This window comes from Ranitomeya variabilis, chromosome 2, assembly GCF_051348905.1.
Source record: "Ranitomeya variabilis isolate aRanVar5 chromosome 2, aRanVar5.hap1, whole genome shotgun sequence".
Lineage (NCBI taxonomy): Eukaryota > Metazoa > Chordata > Amphibia > Anura > Dendrobatidae > Ranitomeya > Ranitomeya variabilis.
Genome location: NC_135233.1, coordinates 862,968,778 through 862,995,807, shown reverse-complemented (window position 1 = coordinate 862,995,807; position 27,030 = coordinate 862,968,778). Strand labels below are relative to the sequence as shown.

The 27,030-nt window shown below is 43.3% G+C and overlaps 1 protein-coding gene and 1 long non-coding RNA gene across 2 annotated transcripts in view; one reads left to right on the top strand and one right to left on the bottom strand.

Annotated features, from left to right (window-relative positions):
* P3H2 (prolyl 3-hydroxylase 2) overlaps positions 1-27,030 on the top strand; it is a 333,781-nt gene that overhangs the window by 49,923 nt on the left and 256,828 nt on the right. The gene's annotated exons all lie outside the window — the stretch shown is intronic.
* On the bottom strand, positions 235-25,400 carry LOC143808047 (uncharacterized). Its single transcript, XR_013221865.1, has 3 exons — positions 25,374-25,400; positions 838-1,038; positions 235-475 (listed from the first exon to the last, which is right to left on the bottom strand). It is a non-coding gene; the product is annotated as an uncharacterized LOC143808047 (long non-coding RNA).

The following is a 27,030-nucleotide window of genomic DNA, read 5'->3' as shown; positions in this document are numbered from 1 at the left end:
GGAGGTATTGCTTCTAGGAGAGTTTATATATGTACACAAGGAATCTGATGGAGCATGTCAGTGTAAACCCTAAAACAAATACTGCTAAGCCGGACCAATATCCCAATAGCTGTGCACTTTTGTGTGGAATATGAAAAAAAGCTATAAGCTCCAGTTAAATAACTCATGCAGATTTAATAACTGTGTTTATTCTCTCTGGACATCTTCTCTAGTTTCATGTTTTCTTTTTATTCTTGTGTCCAGAAGTAGCACTTTATAAGTGCAACACCCCAGGTATCCAGTTGTTGCAGTGATGTTGCCTTCCTTTCGGGGATGGCGATGTCATGTGTGGAGGCAAGGAGGATTCAACACATTCTGAATCCAGGCCAGGAGGGGGAGCTTAGGACCCGGATTCAGGGGAGTTTCCCTCGGCTTTAAGTGTCCTGGTCTGGAGGAGGTGTTAGTTAGTTGGTCCAGGGATACCAAGCAAGACAGTCTGAGAGAAACACAGAAGGAGAAGGAAGTCTGAGACAGCAGACATTAAAGCTGGCAGCCAGGATTGTGCTGCGGCTCCAGGAAAGAGAGAACCTGAAAGGTTGTTGCATGCAGTGGAGAATTGAGGAAAGGAGCGCAGGAGTGGAACAGGGCTCAGAGGGGAACTGTGACCAGGCACCCTCAGAGCCAGTGTGCAGAAACCGGGTAACAGGAGCCCGAGGCTTTTGTGGGACTCTAAGACACGAAGCAGAAGCAGAGGGCACTAGACTACACGTTAACTGCCCACACCAAGCCTGAGGTACAGCAGTATTCTAAGAGCCCGGGTCATGGTAGAGGCCCTATAAAAAGGTTCAAACTGCCTACCGTGCAGGCAACTGTCCCAGGACAGGAGAGAGAGGATTCTTTGTCAGCATGCTACAAGCAGCAGGGACCTCGCCATCTTAGCACAAGTAGGAAAGGCTTATGGACCTCATCTGGGAGAGGGATCACCTTTGCCTCCAAGTCGGCCTCCAAGCCGGCTGAACCACTCCACCACCGGTGCCTGGTATCCTGGATTGGGGCCTGCTAACAACAGTAAACCAGGTAAAGAATTTACAATTTGTGTATTTCACTTATTCGTCAGCATACACCATCTTTGCCACACACCTTGGGAGCCCTGGGGACCCCGCTTCACCTGTGTGAAGGGTCACCATTATTGCTGCAACAACATCCCCCAGGGGACCCCTTTAAAGCAGCGTCGGTCCCCCTCTTGACCGGGTCGCAGCCACCATGGGGATACATCCCCTTTAAGACCAGACCCGATACTGAGTACCCCACGGCCCAGGCAGGCGACTCATAACTGATTTGTGCTTTACTTGTCTTCCACTGGCTTATTAGTTGGTTTTTCCGTGTCACCATTAATAAACATTCTGGATTCCTTAAGGAGAAATTGCTTGTACACAGTTGGATTATTTCAAGGCTCTGTCTTTTTCATCGTCAACTAAAAATGTTAATGCAACCAAAAAAGTCTTAAAGTGTAATGCAATGTAAAAACTTAAAATCCAACAGTGCAACAGTAATGACTCTAATAATCAAATTTCTCTCCTCTTGCCATGTCAAATTCACTTTAACCCTGCAGCTAGGACCGGTGGATGGTGGAGTATGCCACCCACTAGAGCTCCATTATATAGGGGGGCACAATTGATATATTTTATACAAACCCACATAAGAATGCTGTAGGGTACATTTATTTCAGTTGGGGAATTGGAGAGGGAACATCATCTTCCAAACAAAGTTAGATTTTCATTGTGTAACGGTCCCATTGTTATCAGTCATCGCCTGTCTGCATTGAGTAGCAACTGTCTAAAGAAATTGGTGTCTGGCAGCAATGAGAAATATAGGTGTGAGCTGTTCTCAGCTACCTCTGTCAGTCCCACAGATTTCGCATGGATCAGCAATAGTGTTGAGCGATACCGTCCGATACTTGAAAGTATCGGTATCGGAAAGTATCGGCCGATACCGGCAAAGTATCGGATCTAATCCGATACCGATACCCATACAAGTCAATGGGACACCAAGTATCGGAAGGTATCCTGATTAGTGTTGAGCATTCCGATGCTGCAAGTATCGGGTATCGGCCGATACTTGCTGTATCGGAATTCCGATACCGGGATTCCGATACTCTTGTGGTATCGGGTATCGGGTATCGCAACAACATTAATGTTAAAATGTGTAAAAGAGAGAATTAAAATAAAAAATATCGCTATACTCACCTCTCCGACGCAGCCGGGACTTCAGCGAGGGAACCGGCAGCGTTGTTTGTTTAAAATTCGCGCTATTACTTGGTTACGTGAATTCCCGGCTTGTGATTGGTCAGGTCGGCCACGTTGCCGGGACGCGGACCAATCACAGCAAGCCGTGACGAAATTACGTCACGGCTTGCTGTGATTGGTCCGCGTCCCGGCAATATGGCCGCCCTGACCAATCACAAGCCGTGACGTCACGGGAGGCTGGACACGCGCCCATTTTAAAATGAGCGCGTCCAGCCTCCCGGCTTGTGATTGGTTGACCGCGGCGCAACCAATCACAAGCCGTGACGTCACGGGAGGCTGGACACGCGCCCATTTTAAAATGAGCGCGTCCAGCCTCCCGGCTTGTGATTGGTTGACCGCGGCGCAACCAATCACAAGCCGTGACGTCACGGGAGGCTGGACACGCGCCCATTTTAAAATGAGCGCGTCCAGCCTCCCGGCTTGTGATTGGTTGACCGCGGCGCAACCAATCACAAGCCGTGACGTCACGGGAGGCTGGACACGCGCCCATTTTAAAATGAGCGCGTGTCCAGCCTCCCGTGACGTCACGGCTTGTGATTGGTCAGGGCGGCCATATTGCCGGGACGCGGACCAATCACAGCAAGCCGTGACGTAATTTCGTCACGGCTTGCTGTGATTGGTCCGCGTCCCGGCAACATGGCCGACCTGACCAATCACAAGCCGGGAATTCACGTAACCAAGTAATAGCGCGAATTTTAAACAAACAACGCTGCCGGTTCCCTCGCTGAAGTCCCGGCTGCGTCGGACAGGTGAGTATAGCGATATTTTTTATTTTAATTCTTTCTTTTACACATTTATATGGTTCCCAGGGCCTGAAGGAGAGTTTCCTCTCCTTCAGACCCTGGGAACCATCAGGAATACCGTCCGATACATGAGTCCCATTGACTTGTATTGGTATCGGGTATCGGTATCGGATTGGATCCGATATTTTGCCGGTATCGGCCGATACTTTCCGATACCGATACTTTCAAGTATCGGACGGTATCGCTCAACACTAATCCTGATGGTTCCCAGGGTCTGAAGGAGAGGAAACTCTCCTTCAGGCCCTGGGATCCATATCAATGTGTAAAAGAAAGAATTAAAATAAAAAATAGGGATATACTCACCTCTCCGGCAGCCCCTGGACTTTACCGCCATAACCGGGAGCCGTTGTACCTAAGAATGCGCGCTTGAAGGGCCTTAGATGATGTCACGGCTTTGTGATTGGTCGCGTAGCGGTCACGTGACTGCTACGCGACCAATCAGAGCGCCGTGATGTCATGGAAGGTACTGAACGCTCTCATTTTAAACAAAGCAGGCTGCCGGTTACCAGCGGTGATGTCCAGGCTGCGTCGGAGAGGTGAGTATATCAATATTTTTTATTTTAATTCTTTAGTTTACACTTTAATATGGTCCCGATACCGATTCCCGATACAACAAAAGTATCGGATCTCGGTATCGGAATTCCGATACGGCAAGTATCGGCCGATACCCGATACTTGCGGTATCGGAATGCTCAACACTAATCAGCAATGCACAAGCTCCACCACTTCTCTATTCAAATAGAGATCTAAGTACTCTTGTTCTTGGGTGCTCAAGTAGCATTGCACTCCATAAGTAAAATAGACAGTGAACTTGACACTACAATATAGATGCAAAATAAATTGTGATTTTATTTCAAAACAGCAACCAGTTGTGTATACATGATAATTCAGCCTATTTGGCCTTCATCAGAACTGAGTTGATTACAGGGTTATATGTAGAAAATTATCTGAGAAAAGTGCTTGAGATTAGCAAACTGATGCTGTATAGAAGAGGCTATTGGTAGGGTAGGTGATAATTTTTTTTCTTCAGAAAACTCTTTTAATCACTTTTACTAGTTGTTTTGTGTAAATTTGGGATGTTTAGTAGCTATTTAAATGTAAATCCATTGCTGTATTCAGGTATTCTGCTCCTCGAACACAGAAATATTTTTTATTGCTTCTTTCAACAGTGCTTACAGTCCTACTTCAGAGGCAATCATGAAACCACTACTGAAATGGAATTTTGGCAGCTAGAATTTGGTCGGCACAAAAAAATGGAACAGTGTTACTTATGTTGCCCAATATCAGACGGGTCATGTTAGGTAACACCATCTTTCTAAAGTTCAGATCTCCATGTTCTGACAAATCTGTTTCAGCACTTCATACTTAAGTCTACAAGTTGGCAACGATGTTGGTGTGATGAAGTTGTACACTTTGTGCCTACCAAAGTGCCTTCAACTTTTATAAAGTACTTTCCATGCCGATGAGGTTTAAAAGATTTCTTTTGCAGAACATTAAGCCAAGACTTCTCAAAGTTAGACTTTGTACTTTGTAGCCTTCTTCATAAGGATGTCTAGTGAAAAGATCAAATCTGAAGTTGAAGAAAGTGTGGAACAATAGGTACTTATCAAACTTGAAAAGGTTCTTCTAGACTTGTAAAATGTATGCTGCATATCTATCTACAATTTTTTTTCTTCTATATATACTACTACTATCTAAAATATTTGGGTAACATATCATGTCTTAAAGGGAATCTGTCACCCCCTGGGACACTTTTAATCTATGACTATAGGAATACAAGTAATAGAATGGTTAAACCAGTCTTGCCTCCATCCTCTTAGTTGCGGTCTAGATGTTGAGAAATGCATTTTTAATGTTTTATGTTAATGATTTCTTCCAGACTCCAGGTCATGTGGTGTCTGGAAGAAATCTCTGCCTTCTCTTTTCATTATAATGGCACCCCGCCTCTCATCAGTGTCACACTGACCTGGGACGTACAGTTGTGGTGCAGTAAGACCACGCATGCGCCATGCACTCATGCAGTTGTGTGAGCCTTATCTGCCCTTCTATGGGCAGCCTCTTCATCCTGCTTCTGCGCAGGCGAGTCTCTGTGACTTCGCAGTGACTTGCCTGGGCAGAAGCAGGATGAAGACACTGCTCATAGAAGGGCGGATAAGACGCCCATAACCGTGTGTGTGCACGGCGCATGTGCAGGATTACGGTGCCGCAACTGCATTTCACAGGTCAGTGTGACGTGCATGGGAGGGGGTGTTGTAATGAAGAGGAGGGCATTCTCTTTGTAGTCAACCTTTAAGGGTACGTTCACACAGGACTTTTTTGCTGCGTATTTTTGCTGCGTTTTTTTATGCTAATTTTCAGCTGCTTTTTACAGTACCAGTAAAGCCTATGAGATTCCAGAAATCTCATGCACACACGTTGGTTTTTTGTTTGATCAGTATTTTCTGCTTTGCTGCGTTTTTTGGACATAGGGCATGTCACTTCTTTCAGCGTTTTTGCAGCGTTTTTGCAGCGTTTTTTCACCCATTGACATGAATGGGTGATGGAAAAAACGCAGCAAAAACGCATGTAGCATTATTTGCTGCGTTTTTTGTGCAGAAAAATCATGGCCAGCAGGAAGTGATCTCACAGCCAAGAGCTTAGGGGTGTGGTTAGTGAGGTGTGAAGAGCCATTGTGAGCCATTGTGAGGTGTGAAGAGCCATTGTGAGGTGTCCTGCTTGTGATCTATTGTGAGGGAGTTCCTGGTAGTGAGGTGTGAAGAGCCATTGTGAGCCATTGTGAGGTGCCCTGATTGTGATCTATTGTGAGGGAGTTTCTGGTAGTGAGGTGTTAGCCATGTCTTGGTATAGGAGGATGAGCATTAATGTTTCCCAACTAATCATGGAGGTAATATTTTTTTTAATTTGTGATATATTTATCCGATTGTTTGCAATGGTACACTTTGCGATGCTCGTGCTGTTATGTACATGTTCATGTGTTCTGCATGTGTATGTTTGTATCTTCCTTGTCATGAATGTTGGCTTCATTTCATCTTGCATTTGGTAATTACTTTTTCATTTATTTTTCCAAGGTGGAAGCAATGCCTGTAATTTGGGATGTAGCTTGCCCAAACTAAAGTGATCGTCAAAAAAAAGGCCGATGCATGGCATGTAATTCACCGTAAATTGTTCCCCCGCTGGGATGAAGGCGATGCTAAGCTCCACTGGGGTCACTCAACTTTATTATCATGCACAAATAGACAAAAAAAAACACCAAAACCGCACAAAAAACGCATCTATAACCAGCTGAAAATTGGCATAAAAAAACGCAGCAAAAATACGCAGCAAAAATGCGCAGCAAAAAAGTCCTATGTGAACTTACCCAAAAAACGCACCAAACATGCACCAAAAAAACGCACCTAAATTAGCATAAAAAAACGCAGCAAAAATACGCAGCAAAAAAGTCCTGTGTGAACTTACCCTAAGAGTGATCCAGTGTCCATTTTCTACTGTCGGTCTTTCAGTTTCTACGTATCACATTTCTAACATATGGCATATAGCATTTTGTATCCATTCCATTTGACAACTCGCTTCACAGGCAGTTTGTATATATGACCTCCAGTGATTTTCTGGAATAATAGTAGGTTGCCTATAGCCCATGATGTGGACCATCTGCTGATATTTGTACTGTGACTTTTATGTGGAAATAGATTTTACAGCCAAGTCATATTTGACTCCCTTGTGGTGTCTTCTCTCTACATGTGCCATCTTTTGTTTATTTGTGAGGATTTCAATGTATTTTCATAGTTAGACACAGAAAATATTCCAGACCTTCAATTAATGAGATCAGTATGATCTGACAGCCATTAATGAATAGTTCATGGAAACCACACATAATAAACTGTATTTCCATGTAGCGCTGACAGCAACCCTCTCCAAATATGGATGCTCACTGACGATCTTCTGTGAATTTTTACATTGCGTTCTGACCCCTAGTAAGGGGTGATCTTACTGGAAAATAACGTTTTCCATTAGCTCACTAAAGAGTAACAATTCTCATCTGAAATTGTCTTCATTTATTGAATGCACATGTGTAATTCTAGAAGAATATACCTGAAATCCTAATGACTCACTCTTAATATGAGAGTAAATAGGCAATCACCAGAACTACATATTATGTGTGTAAATGGTGGGAGGTGATGTCACGAATGTCTAATGTCTGCAACTACTGAGCTTCGAGGGTAAGTCTATAACTCACATAATTATATAATCTCCAGTAGCATTCCTTGTACTTTACAGTGTAGCATTGGACCGGTGTTAGTCACTGGCTCGACAACATCTTGGGATATACTGTACAACTAGTGTCTTGTCAGTGTCTTCTCACACTGCGACATTTTTAGTAATACACTGTATACACATTTATTAGACAGATTGTATTTTGATTATTAAATTTCTTATTGAACAATCCATTGTGTCAGTCCATACGGTTAATAAACCTGAAACCTGAATATTTAAGAAAGTGAGATTTTGTCTTTCTTAGGAGAATATCTGCGTGCAGAATTATTGGGTAGCGATTAGTGTGCAGAATTATTATGCAACTAAATGAAAAAAATGTAAATTTTCTCCTCTCAATTGCTTATTTCCATTTGTTGAAGTGAGAATAATAACCAAACAACTCAAAATGTGCAAAAATATATTTCTGACATTTAAAAACCATGTTACTAACCAATATAGCTGCTTTTCTTTTCACTAACAGTCATAAGTCCAAAAAGAAAAGAAAAAAAAAAAGAAGTAATGCTGGATCCTTGAGATAAGAATATCCTTGTTTTTGTGTGAAAATCATTTAAAAAATCACATCAAGGTAGTCAGTAACTGGTTGTCGCTTTTAGGCAAGAGCCTTAGTCATTGTTACGATTTTTTAAATGATCTCATCGCCATATATGCTTCAAATTTGTCCCTGTGGATCATGCTTAATTTATAATTTAATGATTAATTTGTTGTATCTTTAAACACGTGCCTACATTTATACTGACCCTTGTTTGACTTACTTTGAACCATTTTCTTTTGGGACAATCTTGTTTCAATGTGGTACATGTTAAGCAATAATTATTTGATAAGCCATACCCTCTTATTGGATGATGTGTACCAGTATTACTCCTACATTAGTATCCTAACTAGTATCTACACACTTCTAAGAAACGCACCTGGGTGAGGTCCGAGTGATGCACTTTAGTGCACATGACACCCTCCTCCTTTTTGCTAATATTGTCTTAATAGCATTGATTATTTTAAGCTCTTTGATTTTTCCTTTCATGAGTATCTGTCTTCAGTGCTGAGATATTAAAGGGAACCTGTCACCCCCAAAATCGAAGATGAGCTAAGCTCACCGGCATCAGGGGCTTATCTACAGCATTCTGGAATGCTGTAGATAAGCCTCCGCCGATGTATCCTGAAAGATGAGAAAAAGAGGTTAGATTATATTCACTAAGGGGCAGTCCCGCTGCGATGGGCATCGCGGTCTGGTCCGGGGCCTCCCATTTTCTTACGATGACGTCTTCTTGTCTTCACGCTGCGGCTCCGGCACAGGCGTACTTTGTCTTCCCTGTTGAGGGCAGAGCAAAGTACTGCAGTGCGCAGGTGCCAGGAAAGGTCAGAGAGTCCCGGCACCTGTGCACTGCAATACTTTGCTCTGCCCTCAACAGGGCAGACAAAGTACGCCTGCACCGGAGCTGCAGCGTGAATACAAGAAGAGGACGTCATCCTATGAAGATTAGGAGGCCCCGGACTGGACCACGATGCACATCGGACCGGACCGCAGCGGGACCGCCCCTGGGTGAGTATAATCTAACCTCTTTTTCTCATCTTTCCGGATACATCAGGGGCTTATCTACAGCATTACAGAATGCTGTAGATAAGCCCCTGATGCCGGTGGGCTTAGCTCATCTTCGATTTTGGGGGTAACAGGTTCCCTTTAATCACTCATATTCTTTATTGTTTTGCTCAGTGACCATGTTCTGTGTTTAGCTCATATGTTTTCAGTTTTGGACCACCTCTTTAAGTCATATTGGCACTACTGAATGTGTCTGTGTTATTATAACCACTGAAAAGTTGATAATTATTTACAGCTTTTTCTCAGTGCAATGAGAGTAAAGTGTAAATCACACAGGACAATGGACCATTGCACAATATTTTCTTCTGTTATTTTCTTACCCTACTTTTCCATTTGTATATTTTCCACATTAATAATTGTTTTTCTAAATACCATTATGACAGCCAACCCATAGCAAAATCATGGCTTTATTGAGGTTCGTAAATAGGATTTGCATGACTGTAATGCTTTGTAACTTAACTAATGAATAACACACACCAAGGTTTTTCATGGTCTGGTAACTTTCATTAGACTAAAGGCCCCGTCTCACATAGCGAGATCGCTAGCGAGATCGCTGCTGAGTCACAAGTTTTGTGACGCAACAGCGACCTCCATAGCGATCTCGCTATGTGTGACACGTACCAGCGATCAGGCCCCTGCTGCGAGATCGCTGGTCGTGTCAGAATGGCCTGGACCTTTTTTTGGTCGTTGAGGCCCCGCTGACATCGCTGAATCGGTGTGTGTGTGACACCGATCCAGCGATGTCTTCACTGGTAACCAGGGTAAACATCGGGTTACTAAGCGCAGGGCCGCGCTTAGTAACCCGATGTTTACCCTGGTTACCAAAAAAAACAAACAGTACATACTCGCCTTTCGGTGTCCAGGTCCCTTGCCGTCTGCTTCCTGCTCTCACTGACTCCCGGCCGTACAGTGAGAAGTGAGAGCACAGCAGTGACGTCACCGCTGCGCTCTGCTCTGGCTGTACGGCCGGATCTCAGTCAGAGCAGGAAGCAGACGGCAAGGGACCTGGACACCGAAAGGCGAGTATGTAGTGTTTGTTTTTTTTGGTAACCAGGGTAAACATCGGGTTACTAAGCGCGGCCCTGCGCTTAGTAACCCGATGTTTACCCTGGTTACCCGGGTGCTGCAGGGGGACTTCGGCATCGTTGAAGACAGTTTCAACGATGCTGAAGTCGTTCCCCTGATCGTTGGTCGCTGGAGAGAGCTGTCTGTGTGACAGCTCCCCAGCGACCACACAGCGACTTACCAACGATCACGGCCAGGTCATATCGCTGGTCGTGATCGTTGGTAAATCGCTTAGTGAGACGGGGCCTTAAAAAAAGGGGTATTATGTGCAAGACCACATGTGATCCAAAGGAAAGTGTGCACTGAGCCACAGCAAGCTAGATCCTATGCTGTACAACTGGCACATGCTGCTTCTATATACGTTGTTTTTTCTTTTTTGCGTTTATATATACTTTTCCACTTTTCATGTATTATAAATCTTAGTGTTTGTAAATTTTAAATCATAAATTTTAAAAAGGTTGTCTCACACTTTTTTTCCCTTCCCCGAAATGAGGCAACCACCCAATGCCTAGCTGGTATACTCTAATAGCATTTCTAATCATCTGTTTAGGAACAATACCTGCTAGTCTTGCACCCACAAGCAATCTACAGTAGGTACAGAAAGTATTCAGACCCCTTTACTTTTTTCACTCTTTGTTTCATTGCAGCCATTTGGTAAATTCAAAAAGGTTATTTTTTTTTTCTCATTAATGTACACTCTACACCGCATCTTGACTGAAAAAAAACAGAAATGTAGTAATTTTTGCAAATTTATTTAAAAAAGAAAAACTGAAATATCACATGGTCATAAGTATTCAGACCCTTTGCTCAGTATTGAGTAGAAGCACCCTTTCGAGCTAGTACAGCCATGAGTCTTCTTGGAAATGATGCAACAAGTTTTTCACACCTGGATTTGGGGATCCTCTGCCATTCTTCTTGCAGATCCTCTCCAGTTCCATCAGGTTGGATGTGAACAATGGTGGACAGCCATTTTCAGGTTTTTCCAGAAATGTTCAATTGAGTTTAGGTCAGGGTTCTAGCTGGGCCAGTCAAGAATGGTCACATAGTTGTTCTGAAGCCACTCTTTTGTTATTTTAGTTGTGTGCTTGGGGTCATTGTCTTGTTGAAAGATGAACCTTCAGCCAAGTCTGAGGTCCAGAGCACTCTGAAAGAGGTTTTCATCCAGGATTCCTCTGTACTTGGCTGCATTCATGTTTCCTTCAATGACAACCAGTCGTCCTGTCCCTGCAGCTGAAAAACATTCCCATAGCATGATGCTGCCACTAACATGTTTCACTTTTGGGATTGTATTGGGCAGGTAATGAGCAGTGCCTGGTTTTCTCCACACAAACTGCTTAGAATTATCACCAAAAAGGTCTATATTCATCTCATCAGATCAGATAATCTTATTTCTCATAGTCTGGGAGTCCTTCATGTGTTTTTTTAGCAAACGCTCTGCGGGCTTTCATATGTCTTGCACTGAGGAGATTCCGTTGGGCCACACTGCGATAAAGACCTGACTGGTGGAGGGCTGCATTGATAGTTGACTTTGTGGAACTTTCTCCCATCTCCCTACTGCATCTCTGGAGTTCAGCCACAGTGATCTTGGGGTTCTTCTTTACCTCTCTCACCAAGGCTCTTCTCCCACAATTGCTAAGTTTGGCTGGATGGCCAGGTCTAGGAAGACTTCTGTTGCTCCCAAACTTCTTCCATGTAAGGATTATGGAGGCCACTGTGCTCTTAGGAACCTTTAGCGCAACAGAAATTCTTTTGTAACCTTGTCCAGATCTGTGCTTTGCCACAATTCTGTCTCTGAGCTCCTTGGCCAGTTCCTTTGACCTCATGATTCTCATTTGGTCTGACATGCACTGTGAGCTGTGAGGTCTTATATAGACAGGTGTGTGACTTTCCAAATCAAGTCCTATCAGTTTAATTAAACACTGCTGGACTACAATGAAGGAGTAGAACCTTTTTAAGGAGAACCACAAGGAAATGAACAGCATGTGACTTAAATATGAGTGTCTGTGCAAAGAGTCTGAATACTTATGACCATGTGATATTTCAGTATTTCTTTTTAATTAAATTTGCAAACATTTCTACATTTCTGTAATTTTTCAGTCAAGATGAGGTGCAGAGTATACATTAATGTGAAAAAAATGAACTTTTTTGAATTTGCCAAATGGCTGCAATGAAAGAAAGAGTGAAAAATGTAAAGTTCATTCGCTAATAGCCAATGGTGATGATTTCTTTACTAGGTCTCCTTTATTGAGTCAAAGTTAATAAAAGTGTGGCACAAATTCACCTAAAAATTAGGTATTATACAAAGGGATTATTTTACCACAAAATAGTACACAGAGCTATACCTTTTTAAAAAAGTTTCCTTTATTAAATATTAATTAAAAGAACCACAATTTGATTTTCTAAATAAAATAGAGTAAAATAAAAAAGAGCCAATAATAAATAAATAGTATATGTGCCACATGATACCGTGTCACGGCAGTTTCACATGTGTGTAAACCATGGTCAACAGTTCATTATCAAGGACAGGCAACTAATAAAATACAGGTGCAACTCCCAAAGGAAGAATGTGGGGCTATAAAATTGTAATAGGGGTCGAATGAACCACTCAAATAATATGATAAGGTGCAAAAAACATTCAGATCCACAGAACCAACCACGCAGGGATGCCGGCATAGAGCAAGAACAGCCAATGTGGTGCAAGATAGGTTTTCTTATATAGGTCTCCTTTATTGAGTTAAAGTTAATAAATGTGTGCCACAGTAGCATACATAATAAAAAAAGGCACAAAAAGCTGATAAATATGATTTACCTAGAAATGAGAAATTCCCTTTCTTTAGCCAGGAGGACTGAGTGTGGTTTCTGCATGACATCATAGCCTGTGCATGCAGACCTACACGTAATTGTATCCCTGTTTCCAGGACTGTGGTTAGGCTGGTTATTACAGACTCCTGTTGCCTCCTGAAGCACGCATTAAATTAAATAACTGCAGAATAAGCTCGCTGTCAGGACAAAAATACTTGCTAAAATAAAACTTTTGCGGCTTTTTAAGTGAGAGGAATGGACACAGGAACTTTTACGGCAGACTATGCTAATGTAGGGAGCTTTAGTAAATGTAAAACAATAACATTTTACTGTGCTGCTTCTGTAGGCAATAATAAAACCTGCAATAAATGTCTGTGTGGGAATAAAGCAGTAAGAAATGTGTCCATCCACAGTGCACATAGGATACAGTGACTCAATAGCGCTAAAATATGGCACAGAAATGTACTTTGTTAAACATTTTTTTACTCTACAAGACTCTGTTCAATGTAATGTTCTCTAAAGAACTGGGCATATATGATTATATTTGTGTTCTGTTTTCTCCTGTTCTTTTGTAAATGTGTATTTCTATACATTGTGGTCTGATAAAATCATACTGAAATGAACACCATATACTTCCAAAGATCTACAGTATATTTGTTATTTCATGATTAGTGTATAACTGCAAAAGAAATAGCATCAATGTGGGTAGGTGTGGGTCCAAGAGGGTTGGGAACGTTTACCCATCGGGCTCTGGTTGCTTAGATCTTTCTGTAACTTATCTCACACGCAAGTGTGACCATCATTTATTGAATTCTATGCAGTCATCAGACTCACAAAATCGGATTCCACATTCTCCCAGAAAGAGTATCTTCCAGCGATAGAACCTATCACACATGCATAATTTAACATAGTAACATAGTTATTAAGGTTAAAGGAAGACTTTAAGTCCATCTAGTTCAACCCATAGCTTAACCTAACATGCCCTAACATGTTGATCCAGAGGAAGGCAAAAAAAACCCTTGTGGCAAAGAGTAAGCCAATTTGAGGAAACTGGAATAACAAAAAGCGCAATAGGGTTTTACCTGTGTACGAAAGGGGAGACCAAAGGTAATGGTACTCACCTGGTGTGTACCCACAACCACTAAAAGGCTCAATGCTTCTGCAGACCCACGGCTTGGAGAAAAACTAATGGAATAAAAGGGATAATACTTCGCTTCCGATATGGAAGGATAAAGAGCAGAAAATTGTCCAGGAATGCAGTTTTAATTATCAACGCGTTTCGAAGTTTCAAACTTCTTCATCAGGACAAAACCAAAAATGACACTTGGATCAAAGTCTGATTAGGGTTGTTATCTGAGAGTCAGCATAGCATGATCCGATTCTCTTTGATAACCGTATTGGATCACAATGTGAGAAGATGGAGAACAAAATGTCTTAATTTCCTCCATTCTGTGTGTGGATTTCATCCAAGCGCAGTCCAATGTTTTCCACTCACCCATAGATTTCAATGAGCGAGTGGCAGACGATGTGAAATTGCAGCATCCTGTGATTTTTTTCACTAGCAGAATTTGTCAGTAAAAAAAACAGCACATCCGCACTGACCCAGTGAGTAACTTTGGTCCGATAGCACGAGTCCGACGTATGCACTGGTGTGAATGTGCCCTTAAACTGATACATAGAAGAGAAGTGGTAAATCCAGTTGCTGACCTGAGTGGAGGCAGCCGAAAATCTTACCAACTTGACCCCTGACAGTCAATGGATCTATTCTTGTGTTATGGCAGACCGTCTGTACATATAGGTCCCAGGCAGGTATTGTCAGAATAACTCCGATGGGCATTAGTATTGGGAATGGCTTACTGCACAATGTAGTAAATATATCTAGCACTCAGCAGAGTATAGTATAAAATGCTGAGTCTGGTAGTTCCACAACATACACTATGTAGCACCGAGATTACCAGACATCTTAAAAAGGAACTGTATTCAGGGCAGCACTGTTGTGAACTCTATTTCTGGGCTCCCTCTTGTGGTCACAAGTGGTACTGTGTGAGTGCTGTCTTTCTGCAGGTTTGTGACTGGCATCAGCTGTCTCGTTATCTGTGGGCTGGTTTTCTATTTAAGCTCACTTGGACTCTCAGTCTATGCCTGCTGTCAATGTATTCAGTGCTATTCTGATTCCTTCTGACTACCTTGCTCCCAGTCTCTTCAAGAGAAGCTAAGTTTCCGTTTTGTTCATTTTTTGATCATCAGTGTTCTATATGTTTCTTGTCCAGCTTGCTAATATGTGATTTCCCAGCTTGCTGGTAGCTCTGGGGGGCTGAGTTTCTCCCCCCACACCGTTAGTTGGTGTGGGGGTTCTTGAATTCTCAGCGTGGATATTTTGGTAGGGTTTTTTACTGACCGCACAGTTCGCTATCTGTCTTCTGCTATCTAGTATTAGCGGGCCTCATTTGCTGAATCTGTTTTCATTCCTACGTGTGTCTTTTCTCCTTATATCACCGTTATTATTTGTTGGGGGCTTCCTATATCTTTGGGATTATTTCTCTTGAGGCAAGTGAGGTCTTGCTTTCTCTTTAGGGGTAGTCAGTTTCTCAGGCTGCATCGAGACGTCCAGGATTTTAGGCACGTTCACCGGCTACCTTTAGTGTGTTTGGATAGGATCAGGTTTTGCGGTCAGTCCAGTTACCACCTCCCTAGAGCTCGTGTCTATGTTTAGTTACTTAGCTAGTATTTCCTGTGATCCCCAGCCACTGGGATCATAACAGTACAGCAGGCCTAAAAAGTGTTTTATGCATCGCATGAAGTGGGATAAAAGAAGTCCCGAGTACAATTTTTTTTTTTCTTTTTTTTTTTTTTTTTTCCTCCTTTGCTGCAGTCTGTCTAGCTTCTCTCATCCCCTTAATCTCTGGGTGGTTTTGAGCTCAGCTGCAGACATGGATATTCAGAGTCTGACTTCTAGTGTGGATCATCTTGCTGCAAAGGTGCAAAATATTCAGGATTTTGTTGTTCATAGCCCTATGTCTGAGCCAAAGATACCTATTCCTGAGTTGTTTTCTGGAGATAGATCTAGGTTTCTGAATTTTAGGAATAATTGAGACCTCGTTCCTCTGGTGATTCCGCTCAGCAAGTTAAAATTGTTATCTCCTTGTTACACGGCGACCCTCAAGATTGGGCTTTCTCTCTGGCGCCAGGAGATCCTGCATTGCTGAATGTGGATGCGTTTTTTCTGGCGCTTGGACTGCTTTATGAGGAACCTAATCTTGAGAACCAGGCAGAAAAGGCTTTGCTGGCTATCTCTCAAGGTCAGGATGAAGCTGAGGTGTACTGTCAAAAATTTCGGAAATGGTCAGTGCTTACTCAATGGAATGAGTGTGCCCTGGCTGCAAATTTCAGAGAGGGTCTTTCTGAAGCCATTAAGAATGTTATGGTGGGGTTCCCCACGCCTGCAAGTCTGAGTGATTCAATGGCTTTGGCCATTCAGATTGATCGGCGTTTGCGGGAGCGCAAATCTGCGCATCCTCTGGCGGTGTTCTCTGAACAGAGATCTCAGTCAATGCAATGTGACAGAATTCTGACTAGAATTGAGCGACAAAGTCATAGACGTCAAAATGGGTTGTGCTTTTACTGTGGTGATTCTACTCATGTTATCTCATCATGCTCTAAGCACTTAAAAAAAATCGCTAAACCTGTCACCATTGGTACTATACAGCCTAAGTTCATTTTGTCTGTTACTTTAATCTGTTCTTTGTCATCCTACTCGGCTATGGCTTTTGTGGATTCAGTTGCCCTGAATCTTATGGATTTGTCATTTGCCAAGCGCTGTGGTTTTGTTCCGGAGCCTTTGGAATTTCCTATTCCACTGAGGGGAATAGAAGCTACGCCATTGGCTGAGAATAAGCCTCAGTATTGGACTCAAGTGACCATGTGCATGACTCCTGTACATCAGGAGGTGATTCGCTTTCTTGTGCTGCATAATTTGCATGATGTTGTAGTTTTGGGTCTACCATGGCTGCAGGCCCATAATCCAGTTCTGGATTGGAAAGCTATGTCTGTGTCAAGTTGGGGTTGTCAGGGGATTCATGGCGATGTCCCTTTGGTGTCAATTGCTTCTTCCACTCCTTCTGAGGTCCCTGAGTTTTTGTCGGACTACCAGGATGTATTTGATGAGCCTAGATCCGGTGCCCTGCCTCATAGGGATTGTGATTGTGCTATAAATTTGATTCCTGGCAGTAAGTTCCCGAAGGGACGACTTTTTAATTTGTCTATACCAGAACATGCCGCGATGTGGAGTTATATAAAGGAGTCTTTGGCGAAGGGACATATTCGCCCATCCTCCTCCCCTCTTGGTGCAGGATTCTTTTTTGTGGCCAAGAAGGATGGTTCTCTGAGACCTTGTATAGATTATCGTCTTCTAAATAAAATCACGGTTAAATTTCAGTATCCTTTGCCATTATTGTCTGATCTGTTTGCTCGGATTAAGGGATCCAGTTGGTTCACCAAGATAGATCTTCGTGGTGCGTATAACCTTGTGCGTATCAAGCAGGGGGACGAATGGAAAACAGCATTTAATATGCCCGAAGGCCATTTTGAGTATTTGGTGATGCCTTTTGGACTCTCTAATGCTCCTTCTGTGTTTCAGTCCTTTATGCATGACATTTTCCGAGAATATCTGGATAAATTTATGATTGTGTATCTGGATGACATTTTGGTCTTTTCTAATGATTGGGAGTCCCATGTGAAGCAGGTCAGGATGGTGTTTCAGGTCCTGCGTGCTAATGCTTTATTTGTGAAGGGCTCAAAATGTCTCTTCGGAGTACAGAAGGTTTTCTTTTTGGGTTTTATTTTTTCTCCTTCTACTATTGAGATGGACCCAGTCAAGGTCCAGGCTATTCATGACTGGACTCAGCCTACATCTGTTAAGAGTCTTCAGAAGTTCTTGGGTTTTGCTAATTTTTACCGTCGCTTCATCGCTAATTTTTCTGGCGTGGTTAAGCCCTTGACGGATTTGACCAAGAAAGGTTCTGATGTGACTAATTGGTCTCCTGCGGCAGTGGAAGCCTTTCGGGAGCTGAAGCGCCGGTTTTCTTCAGCTCCAGTCTTATGTCAGCCTGATGTCTCTCTTCCTTTCCAGGTCGAGGTGGATGCTTCTGAGATTGGAGCAGGGGCTGTTTTGTCGCAGAGAAGCTCTGATAGCTCTGTGATGAAGCCTTGTGCCTTCTTTTCAAGAAAGTTTTCGCCTGCCGAGCGGAATTATGATGTTGGTAATCGGGAGTTGTTGGCTATGAAGTGGGCATTTGAGGAGTGGCGACATTGGCTCGAGGGAGCTAGGCATCGTGTGGTGGTCTTGACTGATCACAAAAATCTGATTTATCTCGAGTCTGCCAAGCGCCTGAATACTAGACAGGCTCGTTGGTCGTTGTTTTTCTCCCGTTTCGATTTCGTGGTCTCGTACCTGCCTGGTTCGAAGAACGTGAAGGCTGATGCCCTTTCTAGGAGTTTTGTGCCTGACTCTCCAGGAGTTTCAGAGCCGGCTGGTATCCTCAAAGAGGGAGTGATTTTGTCTGCCATTTCCCCAGATTTGCGACGAGTGCTGCAGAAATTTCAGGCTGATAGACCTGACCGTTGCCCACCAGAGAGACTGTTTGTCCCAGATAGATGGACCAGCAGAGTTATTTCCGAGGTTCATTCTTCGGTGTTGGCAGATCATCCTTTGATTTTTGGTACCAGAGATTTGGGGTCTAGGTCTTTCTGGTGGCCTTCCTTGTCGCGGGATGTGCGTTCCTTTGTGCAGTCCTGTGGGATTTGTGCTCGGGCTAGGCCTTGCTGTTCTCGTGCCAGCGGTTTGCTTTTGCCTTTGCCTGTCCCGAAGAGGCCTTGGACGCACATTTCCATGGATTTTATTTCAGATCTTCCAGTATCTCAGAGAATGTCTGTCATCTGGGTGGTGTGTGATCGTTTTTCCAAAATGGTCCATTTGGTGCCCTTGCCTAAGTTGCCTTCCTCCTCCGATTTGGTTCCTTTATTTTTTCAGAATGTGGTTCGCTTGCACAGCATCCCTGAAAATATTGTGTCTGACAGAGGATCCCAGTTTGTGTCCAGATTTTGGCGGATTTTTTGTGCTAAGATGGGCATTGATTTGTCTTTTTCGTCGGCCTTCCATCCTCAGACGAATGGCCAAACCGAGCGAACTAATCAGACGTTGGAAACTTATTTAATGTTTATGTTTTTTAATGTTTTATGTTTTGTTTCTGCTGATCAGGATGATTGGGTGACTTTTTTGCCATTGGCCGAGTTTGCCCTTAATAATCGGGCTAGTTCTGCTACTTTGGTTTCGCCTTTTTTCTGCAATTCTGGTTTTCATCCTCGTTTTTCCTCGGGTCAGGTTGAGCCTTCTGACTGTCCGGGGGTGGATTCTATGGTGGATAGGTTGCAGCAGATTTGGAACCATGTGGTGGACAATTTGAAGTTGTCACAGGAGAAGGCTCAGCGCTTTGCCAACCGCCGTCGCGGTGTTGGTCCCCGACTTCGTGTTGGGGATTTGGTATGGCTGTCTTCTCGGTATGTTCCTATGAAGGTTTCCTCTCCTAAATTCAAGCCTAGCTTCATCGGTCCTTATAAGATTTTGGAAATCCTTAACCCGGTGTCTTTTCGTTTGGACCTCCCAGCATCGTTTGCCATTCATAATGTGTTCCATAGGTCTTTGTTGCGGAGGTATGTGGTGCCTGTGGTTCCTTCTGTTGAGCCTCCTGCTCCGGTGCTGGTTGAGGGCGAATTGGAGTACGTGGTGGAGTTGATCTTGGATTCTCGTATTTCCAGATGGAGGCTTCAGTATTTAGTTAAGTGGAAGGGCTATGGTCAGGAGGATAATTCCTGGGTTGTCGCCTCTGATGTCCATGCGGCCGATTTGGTTCGTGCCTTCCATGCGGCTCATCCTGATCGCCCTGGGGATCTTGATGAGGGTTCGGTGACCCCTCCTCAAGGGGGGGGTACTGTTGTGAACTCTATTTCTGGGCTCCCTCTTGTGGTCACAAGTGGTACTGTGTGAGTGCTGTCTTTCTGCAGGTTTGTGACTGGCATCAGCTGTCTCGTTATCTGTGGGCTGGTTTTCTATTTAAGCTCACTTGGACTCTCAGTCTATGCCTGCTGTCAATGTATTCAGTGCTATTCTGATTCCTTCTGACTACCTTGCTCCCAGTCTCTTCAAGAGAAGCTAAGTTTCCGTTTTGTTCATTTTTTGATCATCAGTGTTCTTTATGTTTCTTGTCCAGCTTGCTAATATGTGATTTCCCAGGTTGCTGGTAGCTCTGGGGGGCTGAGTTTCTCCCCCCACACCGTTAGATGGTGTGGGGGTTCTTGAATTCTCAGCGTGGATATTTTGGTAGGGTTTTTTACTGACCGCACAGTTCGCTATCTGTCTTCTGCTATCTAGTATTAGCGGGCCTCATTTGCTGAATCTGTTTTCATTCCTACATGTGTCTTTTCTCCTTACATCAACGTTATTATTTGTTGGGGGCTTCCTATATCTTTGGGATTACTTCTCTTGAGGCAAGTGAGGTCTTGCTTTCTCTTTAGGGGTAGTCAGTTTCTCAGGCTGCGTCGAGACGTCCAGGATTTTAGGCACGTTCACCGGCTACCTTTAGTGTATTTGGATTGGATCAGGTTTTGCGGTCGGTCCAGTTACCACCTCCCTAGAGCTCGTGTCTATGTTTAGTTACTTAGCTAGTATTTCCTGTGATCCCCAGCCACTGGGATCATAACACAGCACTGCCAAGCAAGATATCCAATACATTGGTTTAAAGGGTTTTTTTGGTTTCAAAGAATGCCTGTCCTCAGGCGCAGTTTATTGTTTAACTGTCCTTTAATCACCCTCCCTGGGTCCAGCTCTGAATCTCCGTCGCTCCCACTGTCTGTTATTGTCTGCAGCACTGCAGTCATTAAGTGAGCTCCGTGGCTCGGAGTGGCTCATACTATCTACTTTCCAATGTTTTTACCTAATTGAGAATAACATTTTGAATTAATTTTTTCTTACTGTATATTTTGTTGGATGGAGTTCTTTTTTTCTCATAATGATGTCCAAATTCTCTGCATTGATATAGAGTTACACTCTAAAGTTATTATGCATTGCATATATAGCGCTATCCTATTCGGCGGCGCTCTACGTACATTATCATCCCTGTCTAATTCCCTATCAGTATGTATGTGGAATGTGGAAGAAAACTGGAGTATCGGTAGGAAACCCACGCAAGCAGGAGGAGAACATACAAACTCCTTGCAGATGTTGTCCTTGGTGGCATTTGAATCCAAGACCCCAGCGCTGCAAGGCTGCAGTGTTAACCACTGAAAATTCTGACAGTTTCAAGTTTATAATCTTCTATAGGTTAACAAGAGCCAAAATGATCCCTGTGTCTATGCCAAAGATTTGGAGCTTCAAATATTACCAAATGTCAGATTTAAAATTATTTGACTTGTGTAAGTTATGTTCAGTGTGGTTTACAGGGCAAAGTCAACTATTTGGCAGCCCAGAAAAATCAGTCCACTGTGTGACTGGGTTACTTTGTGCTTCATACAATCTTTTTCAACTTTAATTTCTTTAAAACAAAAACTCTTCATAGACATTTGATGCTATAAATAATTTTACATTGTTTTAGAGACAATCGTAACAAGACAATAAGAATACAGTATATTACCTTTACTGATTAATGATAATGGCTGCTCATATATCATTTTCTAATAATGTTGTGGCATAGAGGCAAAGAATTATGACTTCCATCTGTTGGCATTATGACTGATTCCCTCATTTCATGCACCTTGTGAGACTAATTCTACAGACAGTAGTCTGTTCTTTGCCCCATTAGCGCATGCTGAGCCGTCTGCACAGGAAGGAGCGTTGGAATGAATTTCATGCTAATCTGCTTTGCAGCAGCTGATAACATCCAGCTCAGGCTTGATCAAGCTTCTTCATAAAGTGGATTTGCATACAGCACTTATTGGTATAAAACTCTGGAGGGTAATATTGTATTTTGTGTGAATGAGATGAATGACCAAACAGTAAGCAAAGATAATCAAAACCATTGCTTCTCCTGCTGATATTTATCGTCCGTACATAAAATAATGCAGGTTAGGCTATATTTTTTTAAATGATTCCCCTAACAGGAAATGTGATAAAATATAAAAATAACATATACCCACCTATGAAAACCCTAGCCATAGAATAGTGGCAATTTACTGATCACTGAGGAGCTGGCCGCTGGCACCTCCACTGATCCTGAGAACAAATTTCTACAGTGCCCCACATGAATAGATGTAAAATCTAGTATGTACTCCTCTGCTTCTTCTTCATTTATTCTCCATGAAACTGCTGGAGATGACCAAATACTTGTGGCGTTCTCATGTGGTGTATGGCTGAGGGTTGTACTCCTGACAGGGTATGGTGTATCTTATGGTGGCCAAGCTTTCTGTCAGGAGAAGAGGCTTTCCTTCTCAAATTACACACACACACAGGAAACTCCACAATACAATGTTTGCACAGTAACTGCCTCTAGGCAGAAGATGATGATGGTGGCAGTAGTTGGTGCATTTGAGCACCAGTCATGAACCAGCCCTAAGAACTTAAAACAGAAGTATTTTTACTGAAGGTAATGGGGCAAATTATTATTTACAAACAGCACTAAACTGAGGTACAGGATTACACTCACAGTTGATGATTGCTGTGTACCTGCAGACAGGCAGATCTTAGTAACCTCTGGTTTCATTAAGTCTGAATATTTATTCTTCAGCACTGTGCTCTGTTTCTGCCCTGAGGTAATTCTTTCTCCTAGTGGTGCAATGGTAGTCTTCCTCATATGAAGACTATTAACTCCCCTTATCATGTCAGTCTCCTTTTTAACCCCTTTACCCCCAAGGGTGGTTTGCACGTTAATGACCGGGCCAATTTTTACAATTCTGACCACTGTCCCTTTATGTGGTTATAACTCTGGAACGCTTCAACGGATCCCGGTAATTCTGACAATGTTTTCTCATGACATATTGTCCTTCATGATAGTGGTAACATTTCTTTGATATTACCTGTGTTTATGTGTGGAAAAAAACAGAAATTTGGCAAAAATTTTGAAAATTTCGCAATTTTCCAACTTTGAATTTTTATGCCCTTAAATCATATGTCACACAAAATACTTAATAGGTAACGTTTCCCACATGTCTACTTTACATCAGCACAATTTTGGAATGAACATTTTTTTTTTTGTTAGGGAGTTGTAAGGGTTAAAAGTTGACCAGCAATTTCTCATTTTTACAACACCATTTTTTTTAGGGACCACATCACATTTGAAGTCATTTTGAGGGGTCTATATGATAGAAAATAACCAAGTGTGACACTATTCTAAAAACTGCACCCCTCAAGGTGCTCAAAACCACATTCAAGAAGTTTATTAACCCTTCAGTAGTTTCACAGGAATTTTTGGAATGTTTGAAAAAAAAAATTAACATTTAACTTTTTTCACAAAAAATTTATTTCAGCTCCAGTTTGTTTTATTTTACCAAGGGTAACAGGAGAAATTGGACCGCAAAACTTGTTGTACAATTTGTCCTGAGTACGCCGATACCCCAAATGTGGGGGTAAACCACTGTTTGGGCGCATGGCAGAGCTCGGAAGGGAAGGAGCGCCATTTGACTTTTCCAATGCAAAATTGACTGGAATTGAGATGGGACACCATGTTGCGTTTGGAGAGCCCCTGATGTGCCTAAACATTGAAACCACCCACAAGTGACACTATTTTGGAAACTAGACCCCCTAAGGAACTTATCTAGATGTGTGGTGAGCACTTTGACCCACCAAGTGCTACACAGAAGTTTATAATGCAGAGCCGTAAAAATAAAAAATCATATTTTTTTCACAAAAATTGTCTTTTCGCCCCCAATTTTTTATTTTCCCAAGGGTAAGAGAAGAAATTGGACCTCAAAAGCTGTTGTGCAATTTGTCCTGAGTACACGGATACCCCATATGTGGGGGTAAACCACTGTTTGGGTGCATGGCAGAGCTCGGAAAGGAAGGAGCGCCATTTAACTTTTCAATGCAAAATTGACTGGAATTGAGATGGGACACCATGTTGCGTTTGGAGAACCCTGATGTGCCTAAACAGTGAAAACCCCCTATTCTAACTGAAACCCTAACCCAAACACACCCCTAACCCTAATCCCAACCACACCCCTAACCCCAACCACACCCTTAACCTTAACATACCCCTAACCCTAATCCCAACCCTAAACACACCCCTAACTCCAACACACCCCTAACCCCAACCATAACCCTAACCACACCCCTAACCCTGACACACCCCTAACCCTAATCCCAACCGTAAATGTAATCCAAACCCTAACCCTAGCCCTAACCCTAACCCTAGCCCTAACCCTAATGGGAAAATGGAAATAAATACATATGTTTATTTTTTTTTATTTTTCCCTAACTAAGATGGTGATGAAGGGGGGGTTGATTTACTATTTATAGCGGGTTTTTTAGTGGATTTTGATGATTGGCAGCTGTCACACACTAAAAGACGCTTTTTATTGCAAAAAATATTTTTTGCGTTACCACATTTTGAAAGTTATAATTTTCCATATTTTGGTCCACAGAGTCATGTGAGGTCTTGTTTTTTGCGGGACTTGATGTTTTTATTGGTAACATTTTCGGGCACGTGACATTTTTTGATCGCTTTTTGTTCTGATTTTTGTGATGCAGAATGACCAAAAACCAGCTATTCATGAATTTCTTTTGGGGGGGGGGACGTTTTTACCGTTCCGCGTTTGGTAAAATGGATAAAGCAGTTTTATTCTTCAGGTCAGTACAATTACAGTGATACCTCATTTATATAATTTTTTTATGTTTTTGCGCTTTTATACGATAAAAACTATTTTATAGAAAAAATAATTATTTTTGCGTCACTTTATTCTGAGGACTATAACTTTTTTATTTTTTTGCTGATGATGCTGTATGGTGGCTCATTTTTTGCGGGACAAGATGACGTTTTCAGCGGTATCATGATTATTTATATCCGTCTTTTTGATCGCGTGTTATTCCACTTTTTCTTCAGCAGTATGATAATAAAGCGTTGTTTTTTGCCTCGTTTTTTTTCCGGTGTTCACTTTGCAATGCACTATGTCAGATCAGCGATCTGACGTGCCCTGCTCTGAGCTGACGCTGGTAAGCCACCTCTCTGCAGGACCCGGATGCAGCCCCGTGGCCATTCTGGATCCGGGGCCTGCAGGGAGGAGACGCTCGGTACAACGCGAGCACATCTCAGGGATCATGTTTGATCGCAGTGTTCCGGGGGTTAATGTGTCAGAAGCGGTCCGTGAGTGCTCCTGGCACATAGTGCCGGATGTCAGATGCGATAGTCAGCTGACACCCTGCCACGATCGGCCGCGCTCCCCCGTGAGCTCGGCTGATCGTTATGACGTACTATCCCATCGGTGGGCATACGGGCCTCGATGGGATAGTAGGTCACATGTCAGAAAGGGGTTAAGCAAAGCAGGCAGGGAGAAAATAGGTAATTCCTTCACCTACAAAATGGCTTCCTCCTCTCAAATGTCCGACCACCAACTGACACTTTAAACTAAAACGATCTGACAGGACTTGGCTCCTCCCCCTTCTATGTGACTGTAGAGCTGCAGTCATTGGCTCACTGCCCTGAGGCGTTTTTCCAGAACCTTCTGCATATTAAAACAGAGCTGGGTCACCTGATGAAGCCTGTGAGAAGATTAACCCTTTTTGGTGCTGCCTGTCAGGAGGTCTCGCAATGTATTTAAAATGCACAGTGCACATAAAAATTCACAGTATTTATATGAAAACACACTATATATCTGATATGCCATAGAAATGGCCACTTTGTGGGATTCCACATCTGTACTATCTATAACTGTGGTCCGACCTAAAGCAATCAGTAACTTCTCTTCTATGCTATGAATTGGGGTTAGCTTATATTATTATTTAATGACCTTCGCCCTGATTTCGAGCCATGGCGTCTTCATGGATGAATAATATGCAGGAAGATCAATCTTATGCAACCATAGATAGATCCACCAGGGTTTTCTCCACCATTATGTTGATTGTATCAAGCCTTTTGGGGTTCTGGTCTTTCTCTTTGCCTTGTTCCTTGTATTCTTCCGACAATGATGTCCTTCTCCAGTGATTGCTTTCTTTGCATGATGTGTCCAATGTAGGTAAGTCATAGCTTGGTGATCCTTGCTTTGAGCAACATGTCTGGCTTAATTTGTTCCAAAATTGATTTATTTGTTTTTCTTGCCATCCATGGTATTGATAACTTGTACAGTTGGTGCAAACCATTTTAATTCCCTGCCATTCTAGCATGAATTCTCAAATTGGCCCATACAACTACATGACCTCTGCAGCCAATCGGCATTATAGTCTACTAGCTATTGAACCCGTTCTACGCCCGGGTGGCGAGCATTTATATTGGTATATGGTCTCCATCCTGGTATGTGCTGCTCCCATCTTGCTCCCCCATCCTGTCATATGCTGCTCCATCCTGCACCCCCATCCTGTCATGTGTGCACCCCCATTCTGTCATGTGCTGCTCCCATCCTGCGCCCCATCCTGTCATGTGCTGCTCCATCCTGCGTCCCCATCCTGTCATGTGCTCCCATCCTGCGTCCCCATCCTGTCATGTGCTCCCATCCTGCGCCCCCATCCTGTCATGTGGTGCTCCATCCTGCGTCCCCATCCTGTCATGTGCTGCTCCCATCCTGCGCCCCATCCTGTCATGTGCTGCTCCATCCTGCGTCCCCATCCTGTCATGTGCTCCCATCCTGCGTCCCCATCCTGTCATGTGCTCCCATCCTGCGTCCCCATCCTGTCATGTGCTGCTCCATCCTGCGTCCCCATCCTGTCATGTGCTCCCATCCTGCACCCCCATCCTGTCATGTGTGCGCCCCCATTCTGTCATGTGCTGCTCCCATCCTGCACCCCCATTCTGTTATGTGCTGCTCCCATCCTGCGCAACCATTCTGTCATGTGCTGCTCCCATCCTGTGCCCCCATTCTGTTGTAATGTGCTGCTCCCATTCTGCCTGTTCCTGTGCCCCCATTCTGCCATATGTTGCTCCCATCTTTCTCTCTCCGGCTCTACTGCCCGAGAGCGGCTGTGCGGAGTGCGGGCGGCTGTGCTGAGTGCGGGCGGCTGTGCGTGGCTGTGCTGAGT